This window comes from Cuculus canorus, chromosome 22 (assembly GCF_017976375.1).
Source record: "Cuculus canorus isolate bCucCan1 chromosome 22, bCucCan1.pri, whole genome shotgun sequence".
In the NCBI taxonomy this organism is placed as follows: domain Eukaryota; kingdom Metazoa; phylum Chordata; class Aves; order Cuculiformes; family Cuculidae; genus Cuculus; species Cuculus canorus.
This window is the reverse complement of record NC_071422.1, coordinates 1,886,032-1,898,746: the sequence shown is the minus strand read 5'-3', so window position 1 is coordinate 1,898,746 and position 12,715 is coordinate 1,886,032. Positions and strand designations below refer to the sequence as shown.

The 12,715-nt window shown below is 49.0% G+C and overlaps 1 long non-coding RNA gene across 2 annotated transcripts in view; it reads right to left on the bottom strand.

Annotated features, from left to right (window-relative positions):
- Positions 1-12,715, bottom strand: part of LOC128854286 (uncharacterized) — a 204,635-nt gene that overhangs the window by 48,177 nt on the left and 143,743 nt on the right. For both annotated transcript variants that reach the window (XR_008453296.1, XR_008453297.1), the window contains exon 2: positions 4,548-4,629. This is a non-coding gene — a long non-coding RNA (uncharacterized LOC128854286). The remainder of the gene's footprint in view (positions 1-4,547; positions 4,630-12,715) is intronic.

Below are 12,715 nucleotides of genomic sequence, written 5' to 3'. Positions count from 1 at the left end.
CCCAGAAACTGCTAGAATAAAAGTTTCAGAGCTTACTGACTTAGCCTTCACACAGAATTAAAGGCAATCCAGTAAAAACACAGCCTTATCCTGGTAAGAAATCATCCACACATTTTAATGTGCCACCTGCATACACTGCGCAAATCTACAAGGCCCTAAATATAAACAGACAGCCCTTTCCTGGCTGTTAAAATGAACACTACCTCAGCTTGTTCCCCGAGTAAGCCAAAATTATAGCTGCTTGGAGATCAGAAACATTTTAGGGTGGGACACTCCCCCCCCCTCCTTCATTTTACAGTGTTTGTAGTTTTCTGAATAAGGCATTCATTGTGCCTCAAGCCCAAAGATACCCACCTTGGAGGGAGAGCTAAAATTAGTTTTAACTCTATTCCTGAAGCTGTCAGAAGAAGAGATGGCTCGTGTGGGATGCTAGGGATTCGCCAGGCAAAACAACATCCTGGAGAAGGCTGGGTCCTGTGCGGCACCTCCTGTTGGAAGCCGATGGTTTGGCACATACCCCACATACACACTTGTATACCTGTCCGAAAAAACTTAGTTATTCCTACACACTCCAGCAGGGTAAAGTTATGGCAGCACACACACGCCTGGCCACGCAGCTCTGGGAGCAGAGTAAGCACCAAGACGGAACTAAGGGAGCAGCAACTTCTTTGAATTTAGAATTACAGAATCATTAAGGTTGGAAAAGACCGTTAAGATCATCAAATCTAAGCATCAACACAATACCAACACGCCTACTAAACCATAGATTCATAGAATCATAGAACAGCTTGGGCTGGAATGGACCTTAAAGATCATCCAGTTCCAACTCCCCTGCCATGGGCAGGGACACTTCCCACTGGCTCAGGCTGCCCAAGGCCCATCCAACCTGGCCTTGAACACCTCCAGGGAAGGGGCAGCCACAGCTTCCCTGGGCAACCTGGGCCAGTGTCTCACCACTCTCATGATGAAGAAGTTCTTCCTAATGTCCAGTCTAAATCTGCCCCTCTCCAGTTTATACTTGGTCCTCTTCGTCCTGTCACCACAAGCCTTTATGAATAGCCCCTCTCCAGCTCTCCTGTAGGCCCCCTTCTTGTACTGGAAGGTCAATAAAAGATCTCTGAGCCTTCTCTTCTCCAAGAAGAACACGTTTTACACGTTTTGAACCCCTCCAGTGATAAGAGACTCCACCACTGCCCTGGGCACCTTCTGCCAGCGCTTTACCACTCTTTCAGTAAAGAAATTTTTCCTAAAATCCAATCTAAACCTCCCGAGACGCTATTTCCTCTTGTCTCATCACTTGTTACCAGGTGAAGAATTTCCATTCCAGAAAACCCCAAATCATTTTAAAGGCAGTAAACATGGAGCTGACCTCCCTTATTATGAAATAATAAGCAGATCTGGATGGAGTACGGCATGTTTACCAGCACAGGATCTAGGGAAAAGCAAAAGAAACCTGTTATTCACTCCAAGGGGTGTTAGGGAGTACACGGCAAGAGGTTCCCAGCTGCAGGACAGAGGAACGGCTCAGTCCCCTTGCACATAAAAATCTTGAGCAACTGGATAAGGAAAGCAGAGCCTCCTTGATCACCCTGGCTGGAGTGAAATTGGGTGTATATGTGTACATATATTTATACATGTGTATATATGTGTATATGTGTGTATATGTTTGTATACATGTATATATGTTCATGGTGTGAATGTTGGGGTTGTCCTGTGCAGGGACAGGAGTTGGACTTAATGATCCTTGTGGGTCCCTCCCAAGTCAGGATATTCTATGATTCTATCTGTATCTGTGTGTATACAGATGAACAAATGTCTAGATGTGTCTATAACCTGGGCGCGCCTCGCTCCTCCCAGCGAAGGGCAGGGCGGCAGCATCGCTGGCAGGCAGCGCATGTGGCACATACCCCCCCTTCCCCTTCCCAATCCTTGCTTACATTTCATCTGGTCTACTCAGATTCCAAGGTTTAATAAAATTTAATCCCAGTATGTCTCGCATTAATTAATTAGATCTCGTTCCAAGCCACCGTGCCAATTTCTGAAGTTAGAGTGTTACTCACAGAAGAGTTGGAGCCCGGCTGCCTCCATCCCCCGAGCCGGAGCAGCCCCAGACCAACCAGGGGGTTGCCAGCTGAGTCACTACACAGCAAAGGGATTGGTTACAAAGCACTTTGATTTTTCTCCTCTATTATTTCCCCACTCACCACCCTCAGCAGCAGCGTGGGAGTCCCATACTGGTCAGTTCAGTCGTTACTCATCAAATTGATGAGTTGGGACTAATGGGCTACCAGGTATCATCCCATCCACGTGCTCCAACTGCAGCTCTTTTGCTCCCTTCCCTGTGCTTCTGAGCTCACTTCTCTCTTCAAAACATCCTCAATGAAGGATGTTTTTATTCCCTGATATAAAGAAACCACAAAACTATTGTTTTCACCAGGAATGAGCTGCGGGAAAGCAGGAGAAATGGGGATGCGTTGACATGACAGCAGCATGATTCCCTGTATCTCTTCCAATCGATGAATTCCAACAAGTGTGATGTCCCACCAGAGAATCCTCAAAGCACCACAGCCACACAGCCCTCCCGAAACGTTCTGCTCTCTCTGCTCATCTTCTCCTCTGCCCCAGCAAAGACAGAGGGATCTCAGATGCTCAGTGGCCACAGTGACGAGCACAGCCTAAATGAACCAACCCGGACCGCATCACAAGAGAGATTTCCCACTGCATCACTGTCTGTTTTGCACCATTTCCACACAGTGTAATTAAGTCTGATCTCAGAGGAGTCTCATCGGCGTTGCCTGCTGCCAGTGCGCTGGGCAGGGACCCTGAGCAAGTGCAGTTGTTTACAAACACGTTAAAGCCTATTTCAAACCCATTGTTCCTCGCTCCAGCTGCCCAAGTACTTTTTACTCGGCTCCTGGACTTGGACCAAAAAGAAAAATGACAGATTGCCAAAAAGGACAGAGACGGAGGGGTGGAGGGAGGGAGGGATGCAAAGCGGCTAGACAGCACAGCAGATGAATATATTATCCTGTTGCCTCTGGGAACGGAGGTCAGAAGGCGGCCCAGGCTGAAGAAACACATTGCAAGAAAAACTTGCGAAATTAAAGGCCAGCAAGATAATGAGCTATAACTGCAGGCGAGCAAGGAGCATTCGCTCACTGCGCTGGGTCTGAGCTCTTGCACTGGAGTGTGGCTGCCTGCTGCTCCAAGGGTGCAAAAGCTTTCCCCTCCAATTAGCATTCGCTGATGAGCCAAAAGGCCTGGCCGTGTTGCAGCCGGGCAGTGGCTGCTGCTCTCCGGGAACCTGTGCTTTTCCTTTGGTTCCTCTCAGGTTATTTCCCAGGCTAAAGCTTTTCCATGAGAAAAGCTGTGGCTGCTACCGCACCCCTACCTGCCTCAGCCCATCCCGAGCAACTTTCCAGCTCTTTCACCTGCACGGGGAACGCTGCTGTGCTGCCCATCCTACGCCGACCACATTTTAACTCTGCAAATAACCCATGGCTGCAGATCTGTATGATGTTTTAGCTCTGAAAATAACCCTACGGCTGCAGATCTCAAACGTGCCCCCGGCTCTGTGAACCTGTCTGCAGGCAGCAGCAAGCTACCATAGGATGTGCATCCCTACGGACGAAGCTGTATACTCCAAAACAGGGAACAAACAAAGCCATTTTTCACTCAAGGACTGTGCTCATCTCTCTTAGATCAGCCAGGCGACTCTCAGTCCTTAAAATCCACGCAACACAGGCATCAGAGCCTGGGTTGAGCCTCTGTAACACGCTGGAGGTCAGGGTCGATACCCAGCAGCGCAGCACCTTCTTTTGGAGGTTTGACCAAGAGCTTCATGAGCAGTATTTTATTTCCACAACCCTCCCCAAAGCTGGGCAAGCAGCATCCGCAAGGAGGGTAAAACATCGATAACTGAAGTGACTATGCGAAGGGCACAAGGGAAAAAGGCACAGCTGGAAAGCACCAGGAGAGCAGGCAAGGGAGGACAGGATGTCAGCACTTTCTGGTCATGTCATCCAGCTACAAGGGGGAAGATCCAACAGTGCTTTCTGCTTTTAAATATTTTCCATTAGGCAGCTGCTGGATAAAGAGCCAGAAAGAAAATCACAGCAGCGGGAGAGGCGACCTCCACCCTAGCACCACAACCCACATCTACTGCGTTCAGAGAATTACAGCAAGCACCAGCACGGAGCACAGGCTGCGCTGCCTGAGCAGCTACAAACAAAACCTGTGGCACACTGGAAGCAGAAATGAAGTACAAACCCAAGATCAGTAGCCTGCATCAGTCCTTGCCCCTCAAAACATCTGTTAAATACTCAGCGACCACACGTCTGCTCTAGGAATTGCAAACCTCCAGGGCCGTGACACCTTGGAGGGGCGTAAACCCTGCAGGAAGCTCGGCAGGATGCAAAGCTCCCATCACAAGGTCAGGCAGCGTGGGCACAGGCTCAAGCCCTGCAGCACCACAGCCACGGGCTCTGCGGTCCCTCATGTTCCCAAATCACCGGAGCAAGCACAGGAGTGGAGGCCGAGCTTCTTACCTGGGGACGAGCCGCTACAGGTTCATCGCTGGGATGCTTGGAGGAGACTCAGGTGCTCATACAGTGACCTGGGAAAGGGCGCCTGGGGGAGAAAACATGAGACCTTTATGTAATAAGGCACTTTTAAACCGTTTATAGAACGGGCACAGTCAGAGCCTTTCCAATGGAGATAGATATTTTTATCCCCGTTGGAATAAAACGGGGATAGTTTTAGATATTTTTCTGCTTGTTCCCATTGAGACATTAAGGCCTTTCCTTACTCGCTCTCTCGCTCCTAAGCTGCAATCCCTTCCGCCACTGTTTTGGCCTAATCTTCAAGGCATTTTTCTCTAAGCTGTCCTCCTCTCACATGGGACCTGGACATGAAAGCAAATAATTTTTGAAGAATAACATTGCAGAGATTTTTCCTTACATGTGAAACAATTCATTTCCAGATGTACAAAGACAAGGCGAGCTGGTGACGGGGCTTTATAGTTCTCCTAAAAGCAGATCCTGATTGCAAACTGGACCCCATCCTGACTACTGTAGAGCTGCAAAATAAACACGAGCACTGCCTGCACTCCCCAGCCCTGGCCCTGGCCCAGGGGAGCTGCCTTGGGCAGTCAGGGATTGATCATCCATGCTTAGGGACGTGGTTTAGTAGTGGACAGGTACGGTTGGGCCTGATGATTTCAAAGGTCTTTTCCTACCAAGTGATTCTATGATCCCTTCCAACCTCAGGACCAGTGGGGCTAAGCCTTACTAGAAAACTAAAAATCACAACAGGTTATGTGAAGGTACCAAAAAATGTTCAAAAGGTTAAAGCAGAGCTAAGGAACAAAGTTTTCCATCCGATGCAGGAAGCAAAGCAGTAGGAGGAAACTGCAAGTGGAATCGCCTTCAGCCCCATGGGCAGCAGCCCCGGGCACGGGGACGGCTCCAGCAGTGGCCACAGGCAGCGTCCCCAAGGTGCCCGGGCACCTGAGTGAGCACAAGAGGAGCAACTGCAGCCTGCAAACCATCAGTACGTTTGGGAGAAAAAACAGCTTTACCTTTGCCTGATTCCTTATAGCTGGAGTCTTCTGGGGACTTTAGAGTCAACCATTAGTCCTCATAATTCTCATTTCTTCTCTTAGAAGAATAGATATATGATATGCTAGAGAGCCCAAAGTAAACAACCCAAGGAGCTGCTGATGTATATTGTATATAAGGTCTCCGGTAAAACCTTAGAGCAGCTTCCAGAGCTAAAAGGGGCTCCAGGAAAGCTGGGGAGGGGCTCTGGATCAGAGTGAGCAAGGGCAGGGCAAGGGGAACAGTTTTGACCTGAAAGAGGGGAGATAGAGATGGGATCTTAGCAGTGGTGGCTGCCCCATCCCTGGAGGGGTTCCAGGCCAGGTTGGATGGGGCTTGGAGCCCCTGATCCAGTGGGAGGTGTCCCTGCCCATGGCAGGGGTTGGGACTGGGTGGGCTTTGAGGTCCCTTCCAACCCAAACCATTCAACGATTATTTGATAATCTCAGATAAGCAGAAGAGCGATGAGACCTATTTCCGTGATGTCGAAACTGAGGCAGAGAGGGCTGCACTGATGCCAACGCAGAGCTCACATGGTTGCTATGATCTACCTTCTTCAGTTCTTCCAGGTCTTTCACATACACACATCTTTGGTCACTCTTATTGTCTCTTTAAATTATTTTCTCTCATTACACAGGAGGAAACAACTCCAGACAGGCCAGGCTCTGAGGATTTAATGGAACTAACGCTGTTAGGCCGCCCAGCAATTCTTCATAACATCTTCCCCCCATGCCTTCTGCTGCCAGCAATTAGATTAGATAATTTTAAATCTGTATCCTTATTAGTGGCTTCTCCTGCAAGTGCGCTGCCACACGCATGCAGATGCAGAGTTGGTCAGGAGTAACAGAAACATCCATATGATGTTAGAGCACACACGCACAAGTAACGCAACAGCAGGACAGGGCTGAACATGAATCTTAGAATTGCTTGGTTGGAAAATTTTGAGATTATTGAGTCCAACCGTATCTGTCCACTGCTAAACCAGATCTCTGTGCACCTCATCCGCCCATCTCCTAAACCCCTCCAGGGATGGGGACTCCACTACCTCCAGCACCTCCCTGCTCAGCCTCTGACAGTGCCTGAGAACCCTTTCAGTGAAGAAAGTTTTCCTAATATCCAATCTAACCTCAGTTTGGCACAACTTGAGGCCATTCCCTCGCATGCTATCACCTATCACTTAGGAGAAGAGACCAACACCCACCTCATCACAACGTCCTTTCAGGGAGTTGTAGACAGTGATGAGGTCTCCCCTCACTCTCCTCTTCTCCAGGCTAAACAGCTCCAGGTCCCTCAGCTGCTCCCAAACCCCTGTTCTCCAGCCCCTTCCCCATCTCTGTTCCCTTCTCCGGGCGCGCTCCAGCCCCTCAAGGTCCTTCTTGTAGTGAGAGACCCAAAGGTGAACCCAGGGTTTGAGGTGCATGGTCATTGAGAATAGTTTAAATCATTGAGAACAAAAAGCTAAAAGCACAGATAAAACACCCTTCTCAATAATGCCAGACAAACAGAAAAGCATTTAGATGTTAATCTTGTAACCGTCTTAGAAGAAAATGTTATTTTAATTTCCCAAAACCAAAAAGTGCTACAAAATCAGTTTAACAACCCATAGAGGTTGTGAGTAAATGTTGGTTTTAGCATGAGGACACAGCACCGTGGACACAGCTCCATTAATTCCCAACACACGTACGATAAACAAACAACCCATTTTCTGCTGAATTTTGTTAAGGGGCTTTGTTGTCCCTCTCCCAAACATGAATTCACCTAGGGTTTTGCAGAGCTCTATAAAGTCCCAGCCCAGATCTCCGTCATGCCCTGCTCCTGTCCCCACCTGTCCCCACGCTGTTCCTGGAGAGCCAGCAGCATTCCTAAAACACCAGAAAACACTCACTGCTCTCTCATTTGATGCATATAAAACTCCACTCTCGTGAATACAGGATGGCTCATGGGTGCCCTGTGATATTACAGAGCCCCTTATACCCACCAGCTTCCAGAAGGGAAACAAGGAGCCATCTATGCCTGTCTCCCTGCTACGGCCAGGCACTCACCGCGTGAGGAGATCCACCAAGCTCTGCCAGACCCAGAAAGATCCCACCCTGCACTATTTCTACACAGCCCTCAGCCTGTGTTTCTGCTGTTTTCTTTCCTTCTCTCCCCTTTCTTTCCTCCAGCTAGCAGCATCCAGCGAGGAGGACAGTGGGTGACTCCAAGAGGAAGGCAGACAGGTCCACCTCTCCATCTCTTCTCACTCTCAGTCGGTATTGCCCCCTCCCACCCCCCCAAGAAAAGAGAAGGAATCACATAGCAGGCTGCCAAACTGGTGGAGCAAGGGAAGATCAAGAGCTCCCCAAGATGGGAGAGGGCAAGGAAGGCCTCCTCTGCACCCGTTCCAACAGTTCCTCTGTTTCTTATGTCGGGGATTCCAGAACTGGGCATAGGACTCCAGGGGGGGGTCTCACCAGAGCAGAGTAGAGGGGCAATTCAGTTGCTGAACTGAGTTCCCTGGACCCTCTGCCCCATCCTTCTGGGGACCGACGCATTTAATTATGTGTCCGCAAGCGCACGTGTGGGCTCCTGCAGGCTCTGCCGGGGAACGCAAGGAAAATCTGGCACCAGTACAGTGTTGCTCTATTTTACCTTCTTTACTGCCTTGAAAAACATTTGGCCGTTGCTGGAGAGAGCCAGGCTAGACGCATACATTACAGCTCGCTCCAGAAATAGCACACGCTGCCTTGCACAATTTTGCAGCTAAAAAGCTTCCTTTGAGTTCAGCAGTCTGTCCCTGTCCATGGAACAGCTCTGGAGAAGGCAAATCAGGGCGCTGGAGCCTGTGGCTGAGGATGAATCATTGCAGGAAGGTCTCAGGACTTTGAATGCAAGTGAACAAAGCCTGAGCAGGTTTCATTTCCTCTCCCTCACTGCCAGCTCCTGTGTGTCTTATGCAAAGTGTTTAATGAGCTAATTTGTACATTGGAGAAGAGGTTGTACGTCAAAGCTGAGTTCAGCTTTGGTCTGGCAAATGAAGCTGTCTCTGAGGACAAGAACCCAAGAGCGCTGCCATGCTGGTGCTTCACACAACCTGCCTGGAAGGGAGGGCAGTCTGCAGAACCAGCCCAGGTCAAGGCTTTGCTCTGGAAGCCACAACTTTGAGCAAAACACAATCATTTCTGGTGACAGAGGCCACCCTCAATCCACAAAATATGTATCATTTGTAGTTTGAGTTGGATTCAGGATGGCGATCTCAGCATTAAAAGCTCTTTCTTTTCTCAGGTAGATTCTTACATCTCCAGTCATCCATGAGCACGTGTTGGAAAATCAAAGCGATTCTGGAACAGTGCATGTTTATATCAAATTCTGACCTTTGGGGGATCCCATCTCTGAATAAAGGCAAAGTGTCCTCCACGGTTGTTCAGACACTGCTCAGCGCAGTCCGTGATCAAGCATTAGATCTCAAGCACTAACAGGAGACCACCATCACCTACAAAGCATGACAATGAAACCCCTACTAGCATCCCAGTCTGGTTTTGCAGACAGCATTTTGCAACATAAATGCAACTGAAGTGCTGAAATCATTAAAGAGCCTTCACAGAAATTAAAAAGCATGGTTGATAGCAGGAGGTATGAACCACGATACCAGGAGGTACTGAATGGGCGCATCACGTTCCCACAACCCACCCAACAAGCCCAAAACAGCACGCCAGGCGTGTCAGTCTTGCAGTACCTCCACAAGGAGATCCAGCATCAGTCAGACGGATCCAGCTTAAACCATACTCTCAGACAGCAGAGATCCTTACCGCCCCGACGTCTAATCCCTTTGGCTTTCTAGACCTCCAATGATCTAGCTGCAGCAGCTGGTTTTGGACCATCACAGACATAAGAAATCCTAAACAAATAACCAAAGCATTTTTTTTCCTCCATTCTCTCAATACAACTTGTAGGTGTGAAAAGAAGTCAGAATAAAATAATTATACAATCATAGACTGGTTTGGGTTGGAAAGGACCTCAAAGCCCATCCAGTTCCACCCTCTGCCGTGGGCAGGGACACCTCCCACTGGAGATCAGAGTGATCAAAGCCCCATCCAACCTGGCCTGGAACCCCTCCAGGGATGGGGCAGCCACCACTGCTCTGGGCAACCTGGGCCAGGGCCTCCCCACCCTCACAGCAAAACATTTCTGCCTAAGATTTCATCTCAATCTCCTCTCTTCCAGCTGAAAACCGTTCCCCCTTTTCCTGTCCCTGCCCTCCCTGATCAAGAGCCCCTTCCCAGCTCTCCTCAGTCGTGAGCACGGGGACACCAAAATATGTCATATTAGGTCCTGGGCTCTACCCTGGGCTCTGCCCCAAGTTCTGCAACTTCAGTGTCACCTTATTTACAGTGCAAGGATGAGAGTGACACCCACCAAAGCCTGGCAGGATGCGGCCCCTGCAGCAGGCTGGGTCACGAACTGCACAGGAAGACCAAGCGCTGCCTATGAGGGAAATCCAGACCTCCCTCCTCTCTGTCAGGTCTGGTTTTATAAGCAAAGCTCGCTCTTAAACACGTGCGAGATGAAAACCAGCACACAAGGGCCATCACACACATGCATATCCTGCAAAACACATGGTACCTGGTAGCTACGCCTCTCCTGCTTTCCCCTTCCCCTGCATGAAACTCTTTTTTAGGAAGACAGCACTGTTCAGTGTCCCCATCATTCAGAGAAAAAAAAGAGACAAAGAGTACTGGCACTGAGCCTGCGACAGGAGACAGATGCCATCACCTGGATATCCTAAGCACCTTCCCCAGAGTCTGCAGCTACAGCAAAGGGTTTCTCTGGCTGATGTGGGCTCTTTGCTGGTCATGTCCCCTGCTTCTCCCCACAGCCCCGATTGCCGTCTCGCAGGTTACAGCACTGGATTGTATCATAGAATCACTAATGCTGGAAAAGACCTCCAAGCTCATCCAGTCCAACAGTCAGTCCAACCCCACCGCGCCCACTAAACCATGTCCTGAGTGCCATGCCCACAGACTTTTTGAACCCCTCCAGGGATGGAGACTCCCCCACTGCCCTGGGCAGCCTCTGCCAGGGCTTCACCACTGTGTCAGTAAAGAAATTTTTCCTAATATCCAATCTAAACCTCCCCTGGTGCAACTTGAGACCATTTCCTCTCACCCTATCACTTGGGAGTAACATACTGGGTCATAAGGCTGCAGAGATCATGATCTTCATCCACAACTTGTGATTTACTGCTGTCTGGTGACACCAGTGGCTTTACTGGTGGCATCATTTCACTGTGATGTTCTGGGGACACCAAAACCAGCATTTTCATTTCAGCCTTTACTGCTATGAACTGACAGAGCTGATTCAAACTCCAGAACAGCAGACAGAGCTCTCTCTCTCGCTCTCTCTCTCTTTTCCTACTAAGGCATTACAGACTCTTTTTACATCATTAACCCAGAGATTTTGCCTCGCATACTTGATTTAGTGCTTTATTTAGGGGATTAAAAAAAAAAAGGAAAAAAAGACTGAAGGCTGCTGTTTGCCTCCTGGATTGCAGGAAAACTTTGTTGCTTTGCAACCTGGAAAACCGAGCCCAGCATTTTTTGAAAGTCCTGGGTGGTTGTTATAGCAACATATGCACGTGTGGATGTGGATGCATGTAAAATAGACTCAAACCCAGGTTGTCACGGGCAACACGAGTCAGCTCCAAAGTCATACTAACTTGCCTGGTGTCATCTGAAGGCAGCAGCAGCCAGCTCTGACAGGGACTGGGAAATATCCTCAGAGCTCTTTGCTGGTGCCAGTCACTGGCCGGGTGCTTCTCACAGCTGATTCAGCTCCGAAAGGAGAGGGTGATTTTCTTTCTCCTGTTTGTTTCCCCCCTCCCTTGCAGGCTGCCGCAGCACCTTAACCCAGCTGGGTAAGACAAGCTTATGGCTCCCTCCCAAACAGATGGCTGCAAGGAAGGTCCAAAAATAATCTAACCCATTTGCCTGGGAGTTTTGAGCCTGCTCTGCTGATTGGCAGACCCTCCAGAGACCACCAGAAGAAGCAGATGGTCAAGACATGAGATCAGAGCTGGAGCTGGAGATGTCAATCAATAGGTTGGAGTGCCAGGGACCGGGATGTGGAAGGGAGAAGGCGGCTACAATGGCCCTGAGGAGGCAAAGGTGCACTGTCCCAGGAGGACAGGGGGTTGAGCAATAAGTTTGGTGGCAAAGTCTGGTTTTTGCTTTAAGAAAATAAAAAGCACAGCCTTGTCATGCTGCAAGAGTCAGCCCTTACCTCGTTCCACCCCTGAAAGGATGTGCTGAGCTCCTCATCCATCTCCCCCCGAAACTCTTAAGCAGAAAGAGTCAAACAAAAAGAAGTGAAAGAACAACCGTAGAGCAGTGGTAGAAACAAGAGCTGGCAAAATCATAGATCACAGTAGGTGCAATGCCAGGTTGTAGGGTCTGTAACAAGACTTCTGGGTAAAAAGATGTATTCAGTGCACCTTTTTGGATGTTGAGCACTGATAGCCAGGATTAGAGCATCAAAAGCAAGGCAGCAGCAAAATGATCTCCTTCGTCCCTTTCCAGAGGTTTTTAGCAACAGCACCCTCAGCACAAGGCTGTGACGCAAACCCTTTGGTCCAGAAACCCTCTTCGGGTGAGGGATTCAGGAAGGATTGATGCTAAATGATGTGGTTGAACTACCATATGTCCATGAATCAGCAATGCAGCACCTGGAGGCTGGAAGCACTGGTCCCTTTGGAGAAGTGAGAGGAGCAAAATCCACAGGCACAAGTTTCACTAAAGTCAACCAAAAAAAAAAAAAAAAAAAAAGAAAAAAAGAGGTGGGAGAGAATAGAAGATTGCAAATAACTGATGGGTATAAACACCAGACTGAATAGAAATTATGTAGGGAGTGCAATTTCCTAGTGGGGCAGATGACAAAAAGGATAATTCCACCTGATTATTACTAAAAGAAGGTACCAGAGAGAAGAGACACCTCTGAGCCTGGAACATCTCAGGAAGGTGCTACAGCCCCATTAACACATTTATCACTAGGGCAAAGCCCGTGGAAATGTTCTGTAAGGCTCTGCAACCACTGGCTCCTTGGACAAGGAGAAAATCTGATCTAACCTGTCTCTTCCCCCTCTG